Source organism: Dendrobium catenatum, unplaced genomic scaffold (assembly GCF_001605985.2).
Source record: "Dendrobium catenatum unplaced genomic scaffold, ASM160598v2 fragScaff_scaffold_1706, whole genome shotgun sequence".
Taxonomy (NCBI): Eukaryota; Viridiplantae; Streptophyta; class Magnoliopsida; order Asparagales; family Orchidaceae; genus Dendrobium; species Dendrobium catenatum.
Genome location: NW_021320168.1, coordinates 13,536 through 34,746, shown reverse-complemented (window position 1 = coordinate 34,746; position 21,211 = coordinate 13,536). Strand labels below are relative to the sequence as shown.

At 36.5% G+C, this 21,211-nt stretch overlaps 4 pseudogenes; all 4 read right to left on the bottom strand.

Moving 5' to 3' along the window:
* Positions 1-10,703: 10,703 nt before the first annotated feature.
* Positions 10,704-10,822, bottom strand: LOC114581396 (annotated as a pseudogene).
* A 381-nt stretch (positions 10,823-11,203) lies between these two features.
* Positions 11,204-11,322, bottom strand: LOC114581394 (annotated as a pseudogene).
* A 366-nt stretch (positions 11,323-11,688) lies between these two features.
* On the bottom strand, positions 11,689-11,807 carry LOC114581393 (annotated as a pseudogene).
* Positions 11,808-12,143: 336 nt separating this feature from the next.
* Positions 12,144-12,262, bottom strand: LOC114581391 (annotated as a pseudogene).
* Between the last annotated feature and the right edge of the window lie 8,949 nt (positions 12,263-21,211).

Sequence of the window (21,211 nt, the reverse complement as noted above, 5' to 3'; positions counted from 1 at the left end):
TATGTACAGACTTGAAAATCAGCAATCTTCTGAAGGTTTTTTGTGTCTTTCCTATATAAAGTCCAAATAAAACTGTCTCTTAATCTTTTTGCCTACTGATCCTCATGCCAATTGAAGGGAGAGTCAAGGGGAGAGTGTGAGAGAGTATTTGAAGGAGGATTCTTACTACTGGAGCATAAAGGATACACTTGATTTCTAGTGAGAATATCTGTCAAGTAGATCTGGTTCTCTGCCGACACTTGGAGAGTGTGAACAGACGAAGGGTTCTTTGCCTACACTTGGAGAGTGTGAATAGCCGAAGGGTTCTCTGCCCACACCGGGTGAGTGTGAAAGGATGAAGGGTTCTTTGCCCACACTTGGAGAGTGTGAAAGGACAAAGGGTTCTCTACCAACACTTGGAGAGTGTGAAAGGATGAAGGATTCTATGCCCACACTTGGAGAGTGTGAAAGGACGAAGGGTTCTCTGCCAACACTTAGAGAGTGTGAAAGAATGAAGGGTTCTCTGCCCACACTTGGAGAGTGTGAAAGGATGAAGGGTTCTCTGCCCACACTTGGAGAGTGTGAAAGGACGAAGGGTTCTCTGCCTACACCGGGAGAGTGTAAAAGGACGAACGGTTCTCTGCTAACACTTGCAGAGTGTAAAAAGATGACGGTTCTCTACCGCACCGGGTAGTTGTGGAAGAGAGTTTTGTAAAGGCTTCTCCGCCTTGCTATGGTTGTAAAAAGAGAGTCACTTCTGGTTTTTACTATTTTTATTATTTTTACTTCTGGTTGAAAAATATTTTCTACAAAATTCACTAAAATTATTTTTGGTACAAAATTTTTAAAAGAGGGATAAACTTTTAATTACCAATTAACCCCCCTCTTGGTTAGCCGCTGGGACATAAGCTTAGGTTTAACAACCGAATTCATATTAAACAAGTTTCAACAAGTGGTATCAAAGCTCTATTTTAAAATTATAAGTTTAGACTACTTTTTGATTAACACAGATGACTACATTTAGAAACCGAAATACACTTGAGGGTTACTCTATAACTAGACCTCCATTATTCGACAATATTCCTTTTGATTTTTGAAAAACACACATGTCTACATTTTTACAGTCACTTGATTACTGTATGTGGATCTTAGTTCATGAAGGGTATACAAGACCAACTAGACTAGTTGACAGAGTTAGAGTTGAAACACATTTTATGGACTGGAAGGTAGAAGAATGTGACTTAGCACAACTAAATGCCAAATGCTTGAATAGTTTCTTTTGTGCTCTTAAATCAGAAGACTACATGCGGGTTTCTACATGCAAGAGTGGAAAAGATATATGGGATAGACTTTGTATAACTTATGAGGGGACTAATGAGGTTAAGAAATCTAGACTTAATATCTTGTTGTATGATTATGAACTATTTTGCGTGAAACCAAATGAATCTATTTCTGATATGTACACAAGATTCATATAAATAATCACCTCTTTATATGCATTGTGTAGGGAACTAATAAATGCTGAAATGGTTAATAAGATTCTTCATTGTTTGCCTACTACTTATGATGCTAAAATTACTTCAAATACAGAGTCTAAAGATCTTAACATTTACTCTATTGATAATCTTCTTGGTTCGCTAATTGCTTACGAGCAAGGAGTTAGCTAAAAAAAGATTAATGCATGTGAACCACGAAGGGAAAAGAATATAGCACTAAAAGTGGAGGAGTCAGAGAGTGAACACTCACAAACTAAGGATGAAGATGATATCGTAATAATGACTAGACAATTCAGAAGCTTTCTAAAGAGGAAGCAGAAGAGACGCCAGCAATGGAATCTAGGTAAATTTAATAATAATGTCAAGGTTTCAAATGATGTTATTTTCTATGAGTGTAGGAAACCTGGAAATATTAAGACAAATTGCCCAAAATTCAAAGCCTCTGCTAGCAAGGAGAAGATAGAGGAGAAACCAATTATGAAGAAGGGCAAGAAGAAATTCCAAAGAGCTTTCTTGGCGGACTAAGCTTTGGAATCATCAGAGATAGAAAAGGAAAAGAAAGTCACTAATCTGTGCTTAATGGCCGATAATCTTGATCAGTTAGATTAAGAGGAGATATGTGACTTGACTTATGATGAAATTTTTGAAGTTTTTGAACACATTCATGATGTATATAGGAAATTAAAGAAAATGCATACTAGTCTAAGTCTAGAATTTCAAGAACTACAAAAGCAACATGAAATTCTTAGGAAATATCATATTTTAGTTGATGACAACCACATAAAATTACTTAATGAATTTGATGACTTGAATAAAAATCATGAAATGTTAAAGACACTCTTTGTAGAACTACTAATTGAAATCAAGAATAATAAGGATGAATCAGAGAGCAAAATATATATAATTAATTATATAAATCAAATTTTGGAAGATGTGAATTTATTTTACAAATTGAAGATAAAAGCTCTCGAGGATAATAGGATATCACCTAAACTTGAAGATTTCACTAATCCTATTTTGTATCCTAAATTTATGCAATCCCTAAATAGACAAATGAATTATAGAAGACTTAGGAATCCTTTTTCAAAAGTCAAATATAATAATTATGGATTAATTGGACACATAGCTCACACCTGTACTTTAAAGAAGAAAACTTATTTGCTGTGGAAACCTAAGATGCATAAACCTAGACATATCATACATGCATCTCTTTATAAAATTCCAAAAGGAGAACCCAAACTTGTTTGGGTTCCCAGGTCTAATGTTTGATATTCTTGTAGGGTCGCTCTCACACAAGACCTCGCGTGGACAACGAAAGTTCAAAGTATATGACTGGAGATAACACCACAAGGAAGGTAGTTGGGTTAGGTATGATTGGAAATCTATAAAACTTTTTAATTGAGAATGTGTTATTGATGGAAGGCTTAAAGCATAATTTATTAAGTATAAGCCAACTATGTGATAAAGGATAATGTATAAAACATTTTCCTACAAGCTGCATATTAAGCCTAAATGGAAATAATGTTTTAAATGGTATAAGGGTAAATAACGTGTATATGCTAGTTTTGAATTGCATTAAAGCTCCTACTACTTCTTTGTTTAAAAACTACTTCTGATGAGTCATGGCTTTGACATATGAGACTTTGTCACTCTAGTATGAAAATCCTTAGGAGGAATATTCAAAAGAACCTAGTGAGAGGTATACAAAAACTAGACTTTACTAAGGACCACTTTTGTGATGCATGTCAATTTGGAAAATAAGTGATGTCCACTTTTCAGTCTAATAAGGATCTTATAACTAGTAAACTATTGTAGATTTTATATATGGATTTTTTTGGACCAGTTGAAACTGTAAGTCTAGCAGGGATGGTATACGGATTTGTATTATGGATGATTACTCTAGATTCACGTGGGTTAGATTTTTATTTCATAAGAGTTAATCATTTAAGGAATTTAGAAACTTTTTTGACTTGGATTCAAATAAAGCTAAGATGTGAAATTATGACTATACAAAATGATCATGGAGGAGAATTTGAGAATGAAAGATTTGAGGATTTTTATAAGGAAAAAGGAATTGATCACAACTTTTCTGCATCTAGAACCCCTCAGCAGAATGGGGTAGTCGAAAGAAAAAATAGAATATTAATAGAAGCTGCTCGAGCTATGTTGGCAGAATACTCACTTCCTAAATATTTTTAGGCTGAGGGGGTTAGCAATGCATATTATGTTCTGAATAAGGTGAATGTGAGATCTAAATTAAATAAAACACTCTATGAGTTGCTAAAAGGAGGAACACCTAATTTGTCATATTTGTATGTTTTTAGTTGCAAAGTGTTTATTCATAATAATGGAAAATCTGCCTTAGGAAATTTTGATCCAAAATTAGATGAATGAATTTTTATAGGATACTCAAGTATTGGAAAAAGGCTTGGTTAGAAAATATTAGTAATGACCTTTCTTTATTAGATTTAAACGAGAATTTGACTTTTAATAGGACACAATGGAGAAAAAGGATTCATGTAGCCGACCCTACATAGTGGGATAAAGGCTTGATGTTGTTATTGTTGTACTCAAGTATTGAAAAATCTTATAGAGTATTCAATAAAAGAACTTTGGTAATTGAGAAGACCACACATGTTGTATTTGATGAATCTAGAATTTTGGAAGAGCCAAATATTGTAGAAGAAGAGATTGAGATTAACTACTAAAAGATTGATAAAATAAATTTGGAAGAAAATTTGAAAGAAAATTTGGAGATAGAAATCCCTTTGCCTAAAGATTTGAGATTTTCTAAAAACCACCCAAAGGAGTTGATAATAAGTGAAACTAGTGAGGGTGTAAGGACTAGGCATGGACTAAACAAGGAATTCAATCATTCATCCTTCATTTCAATCATAGAACCCATAAATATTGATCAAGTACTTTTGGATAAATTTTGGATTTCGGCTATGTAAGAAGAGTTAAATTAATTTGTAAGAAATAAAGTTTGGGAATTAACTGCAAGGCCAAAGGATTAAAGTTTAGTTGGAACTAAGTGGATATTCAAAAATAAAATGAATGACTCTAGAGTTGTCATTAGAAATAAGGCAAGATTAGTTGCTAAGGGTTATAATCAGATTGAAGGGATTGATTTTGAGGAGACTTTTGCTCCTGTAGATAGACTTGAAGCAATTAGGATTTTATTAGCCTTTGCCTGTTTTAGAGGATTTAAACTATATCAAATAGATGTAGAAAGTACCTTTTTAAATGGGATAATTTAAGAGGATGTTTTTATAGAACAACCTCCAGGTTTTGAAAATTCTAAATATCCAAATTATGTATTCAAACTGAAAAAGGCATTAAATGGATTAAAACAGGTACCTAGGGCTTGGTATGAGAGATTGAGCACCTTCCTACTTGAAAGATCATTTGAAAAAGGAAGTGTGGATACAACTCTCTTTTTGAAGAAATTTGGAAATGATATACTCATTGTACAAATTTATGTTGATGACATCATCTTTGGATCTTCTAATAAAAATATTTGTATTGATTTTTCTAAAATATTGAGTAGTGAATTTGAAATGAGTTTAATGCGAGATTTAAGTTACTTTCTAGGCTTTAGCATTAAGCAAATTGAGGAGGGTACATTTCTTAGTCAGTCGAAGTATATTAAGGACATCCTCAAAAAGTATGAAATAGACAATGCTAAACCTGTTAGTACACCTATGTGTTCCTCAGTACAATTGGATAAGGACCCTATGAAAAAATTTGTTGATCAAAAGAAATTTAGGGGGATAATTGGATCTTTGCTTTACTTGACAACTAACCGGCCCGATATCATATTTAGTGTTTGTTTGTGTGTTAGATTTCAATTAGATCCAAAAGAATCACATTTAACAACAATAAAAAGGATTTTAAGATATCTGTTAGGAGCTCAGAACTTAGGAATTTGATATCATAAGTTTAGCTCTTCATTTGAAATAATTAGTTATTCAGATTCTGACTTTGTAAGTTGTAGGGTGGATAGAAAGAGCACTTCCAGAACATGTCTATTTTTTGTAAATTATTTAGTCTCTTGTTCTAGTAGAAAAAAAATTCAGTAGCTCTATCTACTGCTGAAGCTGAATATATTACATTAGGAAGTTGTGTGGCACAAGTACTCTGGTTGAAACAATAATTAATTGATTTATGATTAAAAATAGGCACTATTCCAATTTATTGTGATAACTTTAGTGTTATTTGTATTTCTAAAAATCTTATTCAACATTCAAGAACCAAACATATAGACATCAGACATTATTTCATAAAGGATCATGTATCCAAAGGAGAAATTGAACTCATTCTTGTTTCTACAAAAAAATCAACTAGCAGACATTTTTACAAAACCATTAGCCTTTGATACTTTCATTGTATTAAGAACAAGGCTTGGTGTGATTGATTTGAATTCTTAATTAAAATGTTTCTGCAACATTGATGTGTGTTTTTTTAGTTAGTATTTTTATGTGTATTTATGATTTTTTTGTTTTTCTATTGTGTTTTTATTGAGTTTGTGTTTTTATTTTTATTTTTTTTTATTATTGAGTTTGTGTTTTAGTTTTATAAAATTCTCACATCTAGCCTTTTGATTTGTATGTTTTTAAAAAATTGAGTGAAAATCATCCAGGATGAAATTATTTTTGAACTGGACAAATTCTGTAGTGTGTTAATTGTCAGATTTGAACGGTTTGCATATAGTTTTTCAATTTTTATCTTTCACTTCGTCTGTATGATCGTCACGATCGCCTGTAAGAAATGTTCAAACGTCTGTATGATTGATTGATAGTTAAACGGATAAGGTCATTTTTAATATTATATTCGTACGTATGAACCTTTGGTTCGTCCGGACGAACGTTTGGCTATTCGATGTGGGGGACGGTTTAAACTGCCATCAAAATGATCTTTAATGTCTGATCGTCCAGGATGAACACCTGTTCATCTTTACGATCGTTTGATCAAAAGTCTGTACGAATCGACGCATCATTACTTGTGTGATTACGAAAAGCAGTTTCTTTTTTGGACTCATTTGTTCGTCCATACGAAATTTTTTCGTACAGGATGAACTAAATTTCGTACAGGACGAAAATAATTTTGTCTGTACGAACAGTCATATTTCATTAAATTGACAGGCTTTGAACTCAACAGTAATCACTCACACATCCCTTTTAGACCCCTTTTTTCTTTTAGATCTTATCTATGGCAAGCTCAAGCAATCAACAAAAGGTTCTAGCCAATTGTCCACCCAAGAACTTAAGTGATAATTTTCTGTCCAAAGCTAATGAAGAGTCATTTCCTAGATTTGCCTCTGTTAAGATCACCCATTCTAGAGTTCTTATTCAAGAACAATTGACCTTTCAGGTAATGAACTTGTTTGCTTCCACTCAATTTGGTCTCATTCTCACACTAGTCCACTTCTACAACAAAGAGACCTTTCACTACTTTCTAGCAAATATGTCTTTCAATTATGACCATTCTATGATTATGTCACATGTTTTTAAAAAGAAAGTAAAAATTACAAAGGCAGACTTAGGAATTTTTCTGAACTTAAGGACTGAAGGGATTAGAGCCCATACCTTAACCACTACTTGTGATTTGGACTGGGCTGAAATTAATGAAGTGATTAGAGAAATTATATTTAAGGAGCATATGCCTAAAGTGTCCTCTCTTATTCGTAATACTCGTATCATCCAGCTTGTTCTTCGAACCTCCATAATTCCTAAAGCTGGTGATAGAGTCAATATTACTCCTCTACTTTCTACAGTAACCTACTGTATTATGACTGACCAACCTATAGATGAAGCTCAACTAATCCTTGACTATCTTTATGGACTTTTTGAAATTGGTCATGTCGTTCATAAAAGAAAGAAGAATATTGCCTTAGGGTATCTTGTTGCCTACATTTTGGAGAAGAAGTATGAATTGGTTCATCCAGTTCAAGATTTTGAAGAACCTCTCTACTACAATGACGGAACTTTTAAAGCAATCTTCAATAAAGATGAACCACATAAAACACATGTTATTTGTGCCTCAGAGGAGGAACCTGAACCTACTGTTGACCACATTATTCGAGGTCAATTTCCCCAAAATTGACTCTAGCACCTAGGTCTTCGTAGCCTAGTGTAAACGTCATCCATAGGATTTCCCTTAGGTGGACACCCACTGACGTAGTACAGACTTGAACTTTTAAGTAAACCTAAATCAATTCGCCTCGACTCAATCAAATTAAAATCATTGTATTTGAGATAAAATTAGTATTTTAAAATTATTTCTATTTTTTTAAATTAACTCAAAATAAGTATTTTGAATTATCAATTATTTTTTTAAATTAATCTCTAAATTATTCTTGAATTATAAACTAAGTCCTAAAATCATTTTTAAAATATAATTTAATCATGGCCATTGATTTTGAATTAAAAAAAAAATGGTTTGAATTTAATTGAGCCGGTCACTCTTATAGCAGTTCAAAAAAAAATAATAATAATACAAACCCAGCCCCCACGATCTCTCTCCCTCTTAGTTCAAAAATCACTCACAACTCTCTTGCATTGACACGCATAGAAGCTCTCCCTCACGATTTTTTTTTCTCAGCAGTTCATAAAGGATCGCACAAGAAAACTCCTCCCCGATTCGGTATTCTCTGATTCGCACGATCAAGAACCAAAAAACCACCGCACAATCTCCCTCTCTGTTCGTGAGCTGCCCATCTGCCTCTCATTTTTTTGGAAAAACCTTCCCAGCCTCCGACTCCCTCTCTCTCAGATTCATATGCCTTCTCCCACGTGAAGCTCAGCCTCCTCTCCTCTTCAGTTCGCAAATCCCGAACTCCCCACGATCTCCATCTCCTCCCTGTATTTGCAAGAAGCCCTCTCGATCAACTCTCTCTCTCTCTCTTGCGATGAACCCAGGCGAAACCAAATCTCCAGCCATCTCTCACTCTTGCACACTTCTCCCAGCCGACTGAAACCCCCACTGCACTCACCTCTCTCTGTTCGCAAGAAGTTCCAGGCGGAATCCCTCGCCATTCGCAAGCTTCCAGTTCGGACAAACCAAAGCCACCCCCACTCAAGATTCGCTCATTCAAGCCTCATAGAACAAATTCCCTTCTTCTTTCCATACACACGAAGACCCCAGCTCTGCGCCTCTTTCTCTCGTGATGAGCCCAGGCCGAAGCCTCTCTCTCTCAGCTATTCGCAAGGTCCCCGAGGGTTATTGCATGCTTTATACTGGAGGGGCGGTGTGTTAAGATAGTTGCTATTTGCATGCTTTATATTTTTGCAACTTATATAGTTTTGATGATTCCAAACTTTATTGTTTAAATGTGTAGTTATCTCCTAACAATTTTAGAAGATTTGTATTTGCTCTAGTGTGTACTAACATTTCAGAAAAATTAAACTCCATACTACAAAGTTTTCAAATCAAATTCAGTATGAGATACTTTGTGAAATTTGAAGCTTGTACTTTTCTTTGAAATAAAATTGAAAGGGGGTGATTGTAATTTGAGTGAATAAAAATATACACACACACATAAGGAGATCATATAAAATTTATATTGATCGTATGGGATGATATCCGTTCCTACAGGACGATCAGACAGTTATCTCCTATTGAGCACATGGAACGAATAGGAACTTGCTTAAAAAATTTTCTAAGTCCTATTCGTCAAGGACGAAATTAATTATCGTCCAAGACGATCTGGCCTCTATAAGATTTTTGTCCAGATGAAATTAAATTATCGTTCATGGCGATTGGTCCTCTGTAAAATTTTTATCCAGACGAAATTAAATATCGTCCAGGACGATCTAGTCTCTGTAAAATTTTCGTCCAGATGAAATAAATTATCGTACATGATGATTGGTCCTCTGTAAAATTTTCGTCCAGACGAAATTAAAAATTGTCCAGGAAGATCTCTTCTATGTAAAAATTTTTTCAAGACGAATCAATTTTCGTCCAAATGATTAACCGACTTAGAACAATTTTCAGCAGTTTCTAGAACCGACCTAGTAATAACTGTTCGTACCAGACGAACTAAGTTCGTACGGGACGATTAGCTGTACGAAGAAATTTCGTACACATATACAAATAGGGTTGTTTAAAATCATTTAAGTAAAATTTTCCAGGACGATCCACGATCGTACGGGACGATCCACTGCGTACAGAATTGAAAACTTGTAATTTTTGGACGGTTTTTCTTGTCTTTTCTATAAATAGTCCAAATTAGGCTGCCACCCAATCTTTTTGTCATTTGATCTTCATGCCTCTTGAGAGAATAGTGTCCACACTAGGAGAGTGTGAAAGGACGGACTGTTCTCTGCCAACACTGGGAATTATGTAAAAGGACGATAGTTCTCTGCCGTACCGGGTAGTGGTGAAAAGAGTGTTTTGTAAAGGCTTCTCCGCCTTGCTGTGGGTGCAAAAGGAGAGTCACTATTAGTATTAGTGCATCACTCAGAGGGTGCCTCTGGGAGTGGATGTAGGTCTGGCTTAGACCGAACCACTATAAATCTGGTGTCATTTACTTTACTGTTTTTATTTTTCTACATTTTATTTTTATCTTTAAAAACTCTGTGGTTGAAAAATGCTTTCTACAAAAACTTAAAAGAAAATTTTTCATTTCGGTTCAACTCATTTTAAAAGAGGGATTTAAATTTGTAAACTACCAATTCACCCCCCCTCTTAGTAGCCTTGGGACATTAACTTAGGTCTAATAACCTATTTACTAGACTCAACAAGGACTTCCTAGGAGGTCACCCATCCCAGTAGTTCTCTCGCCCAAGCACGCTTAACTGTGGAGTTTTGATGGGATCCAATACACTGGTGTTGGTATGGTCACACCCAAATTCTTATGGTCTCAAATTATAGTTATACAGAAACTGGTGGAGAGGTGATTTTGGCGCATCCTCATTCCGTTGGACCGTAGAGGATCGAAAATGTATTATTCGTTGGCGCATGCCCGACCGATACGCCTCTGGCACATTGGCGCTCACTCCATCTAAAAAAAAAGCTTTCTAGAATGGGGTCATAATGCTGAAACATACTCCCATGCAAAAAGTTGATGCTATTCTCATGCTGCCGCATCACGGGACCCAATGGTCACCTTCGCGGGCACCACGATGCAGGTTTTTTTGCTCGGCTAGTGGCAAGCCAACACTGGTAGTGGTTCGTGGGCTGTGGCAAAGAGCTTCCGAAAAAAAAAGAGAGGGATGGTTATAAAAAGGGGTGAAACTCAAGGACTTCAAAGGAGGCCACCCATCCCAGTACTACTTTGGCCCAAGCACGCTTAACATTGGAGTTCTGATGGGTTCTGATGCACTGGTTCTGGTATGGTTGCACCTAATGTCTTATGGTCTCAAATTATAGTTTTGCAGACGTCCAGGGAGAGGTGATTTTGGCAATTCCTCATTCCGGTGGATTATAGGGGATAAAAAATGCATTATTCAAGGGCTTATGCCTGGCCGATGTGCCTCTATCACATCAGCGCTCTCTCCATCTCAATAAATGCTTTTCGAAATGGGCTCATAATGCTGAAATAGACTCCTGGACGAAAAGTTGCTTCTATTCCCATGCGGCAGCATATTAGGAACCGACTGTTTCCTTCACGGGTCTCACGATACAGATTTCTTCGCTCAGGTCATGTCGAGCCAACACTGCAAGTGGTTCGTGTGCCATGGCAAAGACCTTCTGAAAAAAAAAAGTGAGAGGGATGGTTATAAAAAGGGGTGCAACATGACTACTTCCTAGGAGGTCACCCATCCAAGAATTATTCTTGCCTAAGCACGCTTAACTGCAGAGTTCTGATGGGATCTGGTGCCCTGGTATTGGTATGGTCACACCCAAAGTCTTATGGTCTCAAATTATAGTTATGCAGATGCTGGGAGAGAGGTGATTTTGTCGCATCGTCATTCCGGTGGACCTAAGGGGACCGAAAATGCATTATTCATCGGCGCATGCTGAACCGATGCAGCTCTGGCACATTGATGCTCACTACATCTCAGAGAATGGGGTCATAATGCTAAAATAGACCCCTAGGAAGAAAGTTGTCACTTTTTCCATGCGGTTGTAGCACGGGACCCGATAGTTGCCTTCGTGGGTCTCACAATACGGATTTCTTCGCTGGGATCGTGGTGAGGCAACACTGTTAGTGGTTCGTGGGATATGGCGAAGAGCTTCCAAAAAAATAGAGAGATGGATGGTTAAAAAAAGGGTGCAACACAAGGACTTCCTAGGAGGTCACCCATTCAAGTACTACTCTCACCCAAGCACGCTTAACTGTAGACTTCTGATGGGGTCCAATACACTGGTGCTGGTATGGTCTCCCCATAGTCTTATTGTATCAAATTATAGTTATGTAGACATCGGAGGAGAGGTGATTTTGGTGCATCCTCATTCCGCTAGGCCGTAGGGGATTAAAAATGCATTATTCGTCTCCGTCTCGAGAAAAATATTTCGAAATGGGGTCATAATGCTAAAACGGACTCCTGGATGGAAAGTTGTTGCTTTTTCCCGTGTGGCCATATAACAGGACCCGACGGTCACCTTGGCAGGACCCACGATGCGGATTTCATCGCTCGGGTCACTGCGAGCTAACACTGCTAGTGGTTCGTGAGCCGTGACGAAGAGCTTCTGAAAAAAAAGGGAGTGGGATGGTTATAAAATGGGGTGCAACATTAGGGTTTCCATGGAGGTCACCCATCCCAGTATTAATCTCGTCCAGGCACGTTTAACTATGGAGTTCTGATGGGATCTAGTGCAATGATGCTGGTATGGTCTTCCTCATAGTCTTATGGTCTCAAATTAAAATTATGCAAATGATAGGGGAGAGGTGATTTTGGCGCATCCACATTCGAATTGGTCATAGGGGATAAAAAATGCATTATTCTTCGATGCATGCCTAGCCGATGCACCGTTGGAAAATCAGTGCTAACTCCGTCTCGGAAAAAGCTTTTTGGAATGGGGTCATAATCCTGAAATATACTCTTGGACATAAAGTTGTTGCTTTTCCCGTGCGGCCGCATCACGAGACCTGATGGTCGCCTTCGCGGGTCCCACGATGTGAATTTCTTTGCTTGGGTCTTCACGAGCCAACACTGTTAGTGGTTCATGGGCCTTGGCGAACAGCTTGCAAAAAAAAAGAGTGGATGGTTAAAAAAAGGGTGCAACACGAGGACTTTGTAGGAGGTCACCCATCCTTGTACTGAATGTTTGTTAGGGATGTTAGGCCCCTTATGAACCGGCCCAAGGCTAAATAAGAGAGAGGTGAATTGGTAAAGAAGAATCTTTAAGAAAAGCACAAACTAAAACCAATATAACCACATAGAAATCAACGATGCGGAAATTAAAATGCGGAAGAAATAATAAGAAAAGAACACAATGGATTTATAGTGATTCGGTCAAACCTTGACTTACGTCCACTCCTTGGAGGCACCCTCCAAGTATTGCACTAAAATAAGTGTCTCTCCTTTAGCCCCCACAGCTAGGCGGAGAAGCCCTTACAAAATCACTTCCACCTTCCACGGTAAGGCGGAGTCGTCGGGTCCTTTGACACCAAAGATATCTTCTTCTTTGGTGAACTTCCCTCGAGACAAGACTTGAATCCGACGGTATTAAGGTGCAAGCCTGTCGGAGAAACCAATATTTGCTATTTGACCAGTCAATTTGGCATGTTGATAGGTGAGGTGGCATGTGGGAATATTGAGGAGCTGGTTGAGTGAGTTAGAAAGAGTTTTAGGTTTAAAGGTTTGAGTTTGAATGCATTTGAAAAAGTTTGACCGAGTGCAGTGTTGACTTGGTCAACTCTACATGGACATGATTTTTTTTTACTCTACTTGGACTTGATTGGAAAATGACTAGGATGTGTTTGGGTTGTGAATTTGAATTAATTTAAAAATAAGATAGCTTGAGTTGGTTATAGTTTAACCATAGCCAATGAATTGACCAAATCAAATCTCATGATGATTTGACATGGTTAAATCCAATAAGATTTGATTCATCCATGTTTGATAAATATTTAAGGAATGGGATGATATAAATTTGATGCTTGATGGGGATTGAATTGAATCATGAGGTATAACTTTGGCCAAATATGGTCCAAGTTGACAAAGTTAATTGTTGACTTGGTCAAATGGTCCGATCAAATCCAAATCGCTAGGGGAAGTGATCAGAGGAATTTAAGTGGGTTTGATGTTGATTTGGGGATTAATTGGATGTAAATGGGTTTAAAGGTTGATATAATCAACCTAAATTAACTTTATTAACCAAGTTTAATTAGATTCTTAGTATGGTCTAAACAAATTTGATTTGATTTGAAAGTGATCAGATGATACTAGAAAGTGCTCTGATACCACTTGAAAGTTCGTTAGGGATGTTAGGCCCTTATGAACTAGCCCAAGGCTAATTAAGAGAGAGAGGTGAATTGGTAAAGAAAAATCTTTAAATCAAAACACAAATGAAAACCAATATCACCACAAACAAAACCAAGTGCGGAAATTAAATACAGAAGTAATAAAGGAAAGAACACACCAGATTTATAGTGGTTCGGTCAAACCTTGACCTACATCCACTCCTTGGAGGCACCCTCCAAGTATTGCACTAAACTAAGTGTCTCTCCTTTAGCACCCACAGCTAGACGGAGAAGCCCTTACAAAATCACTTCCACCTTCCCTGGTGCGGCGGAGCCGTCGGGTCCTTTGACACCAAAGAGATCTTCTTCTTTGGTGAACTTCCCTTGAGACAAGCCTTGAATCCAATGGTATTCAGGTGCGAGCTTGCCGGAGCAACCGTGTAAAACCCCCTCCACACTCCCTTGAGTCCCCCCTCACAGGATCTTCTACCTCTCAGACTTCACCCGTTCCTCACTCCCTTTCAAGCTCTCTCTTCAAGTTTCCCCCAAAAGAATGAAGGTACAATGGCTGCCAAAGACACTTTACAAAGTGCCTTGATATCTCTTAAATAGAAGGGCTCAAAATGAGCTCATTAATGTAACTTGCCGATATTATCGTCCAGGAGGATACTAATATCGTCCTGTACGATCAGTACAATTTAAGCCCAATTACTCGGGATGATTTGAGATGATCATAAGAAATTTTTTCATATCGCCCAGGATGATAATATAACGTCCTGGACGATCAGTATAAATAATGGAATATCGTCCTGAACATCGCTCTTAAAAATAGCTATCCGATGTCCAATCGTCCAGCATATCGTCCCGGACGATTTTGCGATCATCCCGGACGATTTGACCGTGTAATCAAGTCATAATTTTTTCTTTAAATTTCAGAGAAATTTTAGAAAAATTACACTGGATCATCCTGGATGATATTTTATAGTCATGGATGATCCGCTAGGATGATGTCCAAAAATAAGTAATTCTTAAATAGATCTGGCTGCAGATTCTTTCTATTTTGAGCCTATCATCCTGACCGATACAAAATCATCCAGGATGATGTATTTTGCATAATGAAGTCTGCTTTAATGAGGATGCCCTAATTAGAGTTTCTGCTTTTGAATAGAACATCCAGTCCGATATAAATATCATCTCGGACGATGTTACCAAAAATAGTAAACTCTAGGGAACAGTCAGAAAATCTTCCATGTTACAAAGCATCAGGAGCCACACTAAATACAATAGACACAAGAAAGGAAAAAATGTACAAACTGACTCAGACTTAGTCTACCCAATCTTGAGCTGGTTCCAAATTACAGTCTGGTCATGTGGACCTGAAATGTTAGTAAAAAAGGGTGTCATAGAGAAATAAGAATGTTTGATATCATCAAAATCATAAACCATATATCCACAACAATCTCCGCCTTTTTTATGATGGAAAACATTTCAATTTGAATTTTCAAAAGGTAAACACACTCTCCTAATCCCCCCTCACTAGAATAAAACTTTAAAAACTAGGGGAGATAAAAATATTTTTGTTATTTTTAATTTTTTGAAAAAAAGAGATACAAACAGTACAAAAATTCAACAATACGTTCTCCCCCTTTGACATTATCAAAAAAAGAGGAGGTATAAATAAAACAAATAAAAGAAAAAAACGTTCCCGGATCTAGTGGAAAAACAAATGTTTTCTTAAAATGAGAAAGTTACCTCTTGGTTTTAATCAAAAGCTTAGTAGAATTGTATTGACAACGCATAGCCCAAAAAAAATTTGAAATTCATAATTTGGAGTTCTCTAAAAAGGCTCAAAAACTTTTTAATTCACTATATAAATAAAGGAATAAATTAGAGAAAGAATCAATTATTTTTCAAAAAACTCATTCTATAAAATATATCTAATAGAAGATCAATGCACGAATTCTTGAATCAAGATTTTCAAACTCAAGTATCGAAAGTATCAACGGTTTTCTTAAGTTTTTAATAAGTACAAGAATGATAAGCATTAAACTTTGTGGGCTCATTTTATGCCTCTTGAAAATTGCTTGGCGCACTGCGCATCTTTTGATACATTTTGTGTACTCTATTTTTTCAATTTGGCGTCTTTGCGCATCTTTTATTTTTGGCATCATTGGCTATTTTTTTTTGAATATGCTACCTTTCTTAAATCTTAAAAAACAAAAGTAAACCCATCCTATTGACAAAACAAATTTCTTGATTAAGAAAATTGTGAGTTGTATTCAACAACTTGCAAAAGATTCCTATGCGATAAATAAAATATTGGGAGATAAAAATTTAGTTTAAAAAACTAATTTAAATTAATAAAAAGATTTTAAATCAAAAGTAGAATAACCTCGTTTAGGAAACAGAGATTGAGAGTAAAAAATATGAGTTTTCTTTCTTTAATTATTTTAAAGAAGTCAAACACAATTTACAAAAGATTTCAAGAAAAAACATGAAGTAGATTTTTCATATTTAGAAAAGTGAATGTGTGTGTTGATCTGAGTAAAAAAAATTCATGAAATAAATAAACAAAATCAAAGAAAAAAATAAAATAAAAACCACAACAAAGAAAACACAGACATGGCTTTTTAACCATTATCTCACTCCTGGTCCGATGCTTCATAAACCAGATCTGCCCATGAGATTTTTTGCTTTTCATTATTTCCCCAGTTCAAATTTTGTTTCGCCTTACCCTTTACTTTCGTATGAAGAATTCTTAAATTAGGGCACTGATTTTTCATATGTCCAGACTTCCTGCATCGAAAGCAAATAACCTCAAAAGAAATATGAACATCCTTACCATTTTTTACCTTTTTTTGACTTTAGCTTATGCTTTGGTGAGCTTTGTGATTTGCTTGACAATTCATTGCATTCGTCACCAATTAAGCTATCTCTTTATATATCTTCAGCTTTTAGAACAATCATTTCACCTGCATCCAAAAGTCTTTGACCCAACCCTTGCTCGTAGACAATGAGTGAGCCAATCAAATTATCAATAAAATATTCATTCAAATTTTTTGATTCACAAATAGCAACAACTTTGGCATCAAATTTCTCAAGTAAAGAGCAAAGAATTTTGTTAACTTTTTCAAAATTTAAAAATTCTTTTCCTAAGGCATGCAATGATGTTATAATTTGAATGATCCTGGTATACATGTCTAAGATCGTTTCAAAAGGTTTCATGGAAAACAGTTCAAAATCATACATTAACATATTCAACTTGGATTTCTTGATTTCATTAGTGCCTTCATATATGGTTTGTAGTTTTTTCCAAACTTAAATTTTATGAATCCTGCTCTGATACCAACTGAAAGTTTGATAGGGAGGTTAGGCCCCTTATGAACCGGCACAAGGCTAAATAAGAGAGAGGTGAATTGGTAAAGAAGAATCTTTAAGCAAAGCACAAACTAAAACCAATATCAACACATAGATTCAATGATGCGGAAAGTAAAATGCAGAAGCAATAATAAGAAAAGAACACACCGGATTTATAGTGGTTCGTGAAATTTTGTTAGGGATGCTAAGCCCTATAGAATTGGCCCAAGGATAAATAAAGAGAGTGGTGAATTGGTAAAGAAGAAACATTAAATCAAATCACAAAACAAAATCACCACAAATAAAACAAATGCGGAAATTAAATGCGGAAGCAAATAATAAGAAAGAACACACCAGATTTATAGTGGTTTGGTCAAACCTTGACCTACGTCCACTCCTTGGAGGCACCCTCCAAGTATTTCTCTAAAACAAGTGTCTCTCCTTTAACACCCACAGCTAGGCGGAGAAGCCCTTACAAAATCAATTCTACCTTCCTAGGTGCGGCGAAGTCGCTGGGTCCTTTGCCACCAAAGAGATCTTCTTCTTTGAGAACTTCCCTCGAGACAAGCCTTGAATCCGATGGTGTTAAGGTGCAAGCCTGCCGTAGCAACCGTGTGGAATCCCCCTCCACACTCCCTTGAGTACCCCCTCACAGTATCTTCTCCCTCTCTTAGACTTCACCCGTTCCTCACTCCCATTCAAGCTTTTTCTTCAAGTTTCCCCCATAAGAATGAAGCTACAATGGCTGCCAAAGACACTTAGCAAGTGCCTTGACAAAGCTTAAATAGAAGTGCTCAAAACGAGCTCATTAAAGCAAGTTGTCGACATTATCGTCCAGGACGATAAGCATATCATCCTGGCCGATCAGTACAAATCCCATGAGATCGGCCAGAGCATCGCCCTGAATGCAAAATGGATGATTAAAAATTGGCTTAATCATCCAGGACGATCTCACGATCGTCCAGGCCGATCAGTTCAAATCAGAGGAAAATCATCCAGAGAATCGTCCTGACTTCAAGCTGTCCGATCCCGATCATCCAGCACATCGCCCTGAATTTATGCTGACCGATATTTATCATCCAGAAGTAACTAAGGTTTTTGAATAGATCGTCCTGGTCGATCTTGCAATCATCCAGGACGATATGATCGTATCAATCATCCTTAATTTGTCTGATTAATTATGGCATAATTGTGAATATCGTCCTGGCCGATTTCTAAAAATACAGAATACCTTAATTATTTATGGCGGAAATTTCTTTCTGTTTTGATCCTATCGTCCTAGCCGATACACGTATCATCTAGGCCGATTTGCTAATAAAGGCTGCCTTAATTAAGAACCCCTGATTTGATTTTCTATTTTAAGCCCGATCGTCCAGGACGATGTAAATATCGTCATGGCCGATTTGAGTAAAAATAGAAATTCAAAGTCTCTCAAGTATGTGTGTATAGGGTTACTTTGCATTAGTCACACCAAATATTACAATTGACTTAAGAGGGAAAAAATAAAATTACAGGCTGACTCAATCCTAATCTACCCCATCTTGAGCTGGCTCCATTTTTCCGTCCTATCTTTGATTCCTGAAAGGTCAGTAGTAAAAGACAGTCCAAGTCAAGTAAGAGTGTTTGCCAATCATCAAAACATAGTTTATAGACCTGAATTTGCAACAATCTCTCCCTTTTTGATGATGGAAAAACAGTACGATAAAAATTTAAAAAATAGCAGTGTAACATACAGAATCGAAAGTAAAAAATATCCTAAAACTACTCCCCCTTTTGACATCTCAAAAAGGAGGGAACCATGAACAAAAGCAAACCACAAGATCCTTTTTTTTTAATCAAGGAATGATGATGATGTAGTATTCCATGTGCTTGATTTTAAAAATTTGTGAGTTAATGAATTAACAGCATTAATAATCCAAAGAATAGTAGAATATTCGATCATGATTACCCTTAGCTTGGACTTTCTCTTAGGGTAGAATCGTCTTTTGAAATCAATGACCTAACTCAAAGAATCAATTGGATATGAGGAAAAAGAATCCATTCATCACTCGGTTTAAGAAAAAATATCTTATAGAATAATGACCCAAAGTAAATTTGTCACAATTGCAAAACACTCGAGATCAAGCCTTTGATACATGAAAACTTCTAAGTTTTTAAAAGATTTTGAAAGGAGAGAGGAGCTTGCTTTTTAGTGGGCTCATTTTATGCCTCTTGTCAATTAATTGGTGCTTGTGCACATCTTTTGCTTTTTGATATATAATTTTTCAATTTGGCATCATTGCGCACCTTTTGTTGGCATCATTGGCCATTTTTTTTTTGCAAGCTCCATTCTCTTTTACAACTCTTAAAAAGTTCTTAGTTGTGAATATATCTTCTAGAAATTAGAGAATATATTGCAAATCTATTTTCATAACTTATGTTTTGATGATTGACAAACACTATTGATTCTCTTGGACTGCTTGTTACTTCTAATTTTTCAGGAATCAAAGATCGGACAAACAAACAAGCCAGTTCAAGATTGTGTAGATTTAGGGTTGAGTCAGTCTGTACTTATTTTTTTCTTCTTGAGTCTATTTGTAATGTTCAAAGAGACTTATGCTAAGTAACCCTACACACACACACTTGAGAGACTTAGAATTTTTGTTTTTACTCATATCGGCCAGGACGATATTTACATCGTCCTAGACGATCGGGCTTAAAATAGAAATCTAAATAAGGATTCTTAATTAAGGCAGCCGTCATTAACAGATTGTCCTGGACGATATGTGTATCGGCCAGGATGATAAGCTCAAAACAGAAAGAAGTTGCCTCCATAAACAATTGAGGTATTCTGTATTTTTTAATAATCGGCCAGGATGATCATTGATCGGCTTGGACGATATTCATAAATTAGGCCTTAATTGATCATGAAATCAAGGGAGTAATTAAGGATGATTGATACGATCATATCATCCTGTACGATCGCAGGATCGGCCAGGATAATCTATTCAAAAACCTAAGTTACTTCTGGATGATAAATATCGGCCAGCTCGAATTCAGAGCGGCTTTCGGCTATTCATACTCTCCAAGTGTAGGCAGCGAATCCTTCGGCTGTTCACACTCTCCAAGTGTCGATAGAGAACCGTATCTCCTTGACAGATCTTCTCACAAGCATCTAGAAGGAAGAAAGAAAATAGTGAAGTAATTCCAATTCATAAGTAGAGATTCTTACCTTTAAACTCCAAGTGAAGCCTTCACGCTCCAGTGGTAGGAATCCTCCTTTGAATGCTCTATTACACTCTCTCATTGACTTTTCTCTCAATAGGAACGAAGATTAAATGACAAAAAGATTGGGTGGCAGTCTAATTTGGACTATATATACAAAAGACAAGAAAAACCGCCCAAAAATTGCAAGTTTTCAATTTTTTATGCAGTGGATCGTCCCGTACGATCGTGGATCGTCCCGTACGATCGTGGATCATCCTGGACAATATTACTTAAAAGCCTTGAAACGAACCTGTTTGTATATGTGTACGAAATGATTTCATACAAGCTGATCGTCCCATACGAACCAAGTTCGTGCGGTACGAACGATTATTACAAGGTCGGTTCTAAAAACTGCAGAAAAACTGTTGCAAACCTATTTTTTATGTCTTATATTTTGATGATTGACAAACATTATGTCTTTTGGGCTACTTGTTGCTTCTAACTTTTCAGGAATCGGAGATCGGACGATCAAGAAGGAGCCAAGTTCAGGATTGCGTAGGTTTAGGGTTGTGTCAGTCTGTACTTTTAATTTTCACCTTTTGAGTCTACTTGTAATGGTCAAAGTGACTGATGCTAAGTAACCCTACACACACACACTTGAGGGACTTAGAATTTCTATTTTTGCCCACATCAGCTCGGCCGATATTTATATCGTCCGGGACGATCAGCTAAAAACATAAAGTATAAGTAAGGATTCTTAATTAAGGCAGTCATCATTAATATATCGGCCTGGACGATACGTGTATCGGCCAGGACAATAAGCTCAAAATAGAAAGAAGTA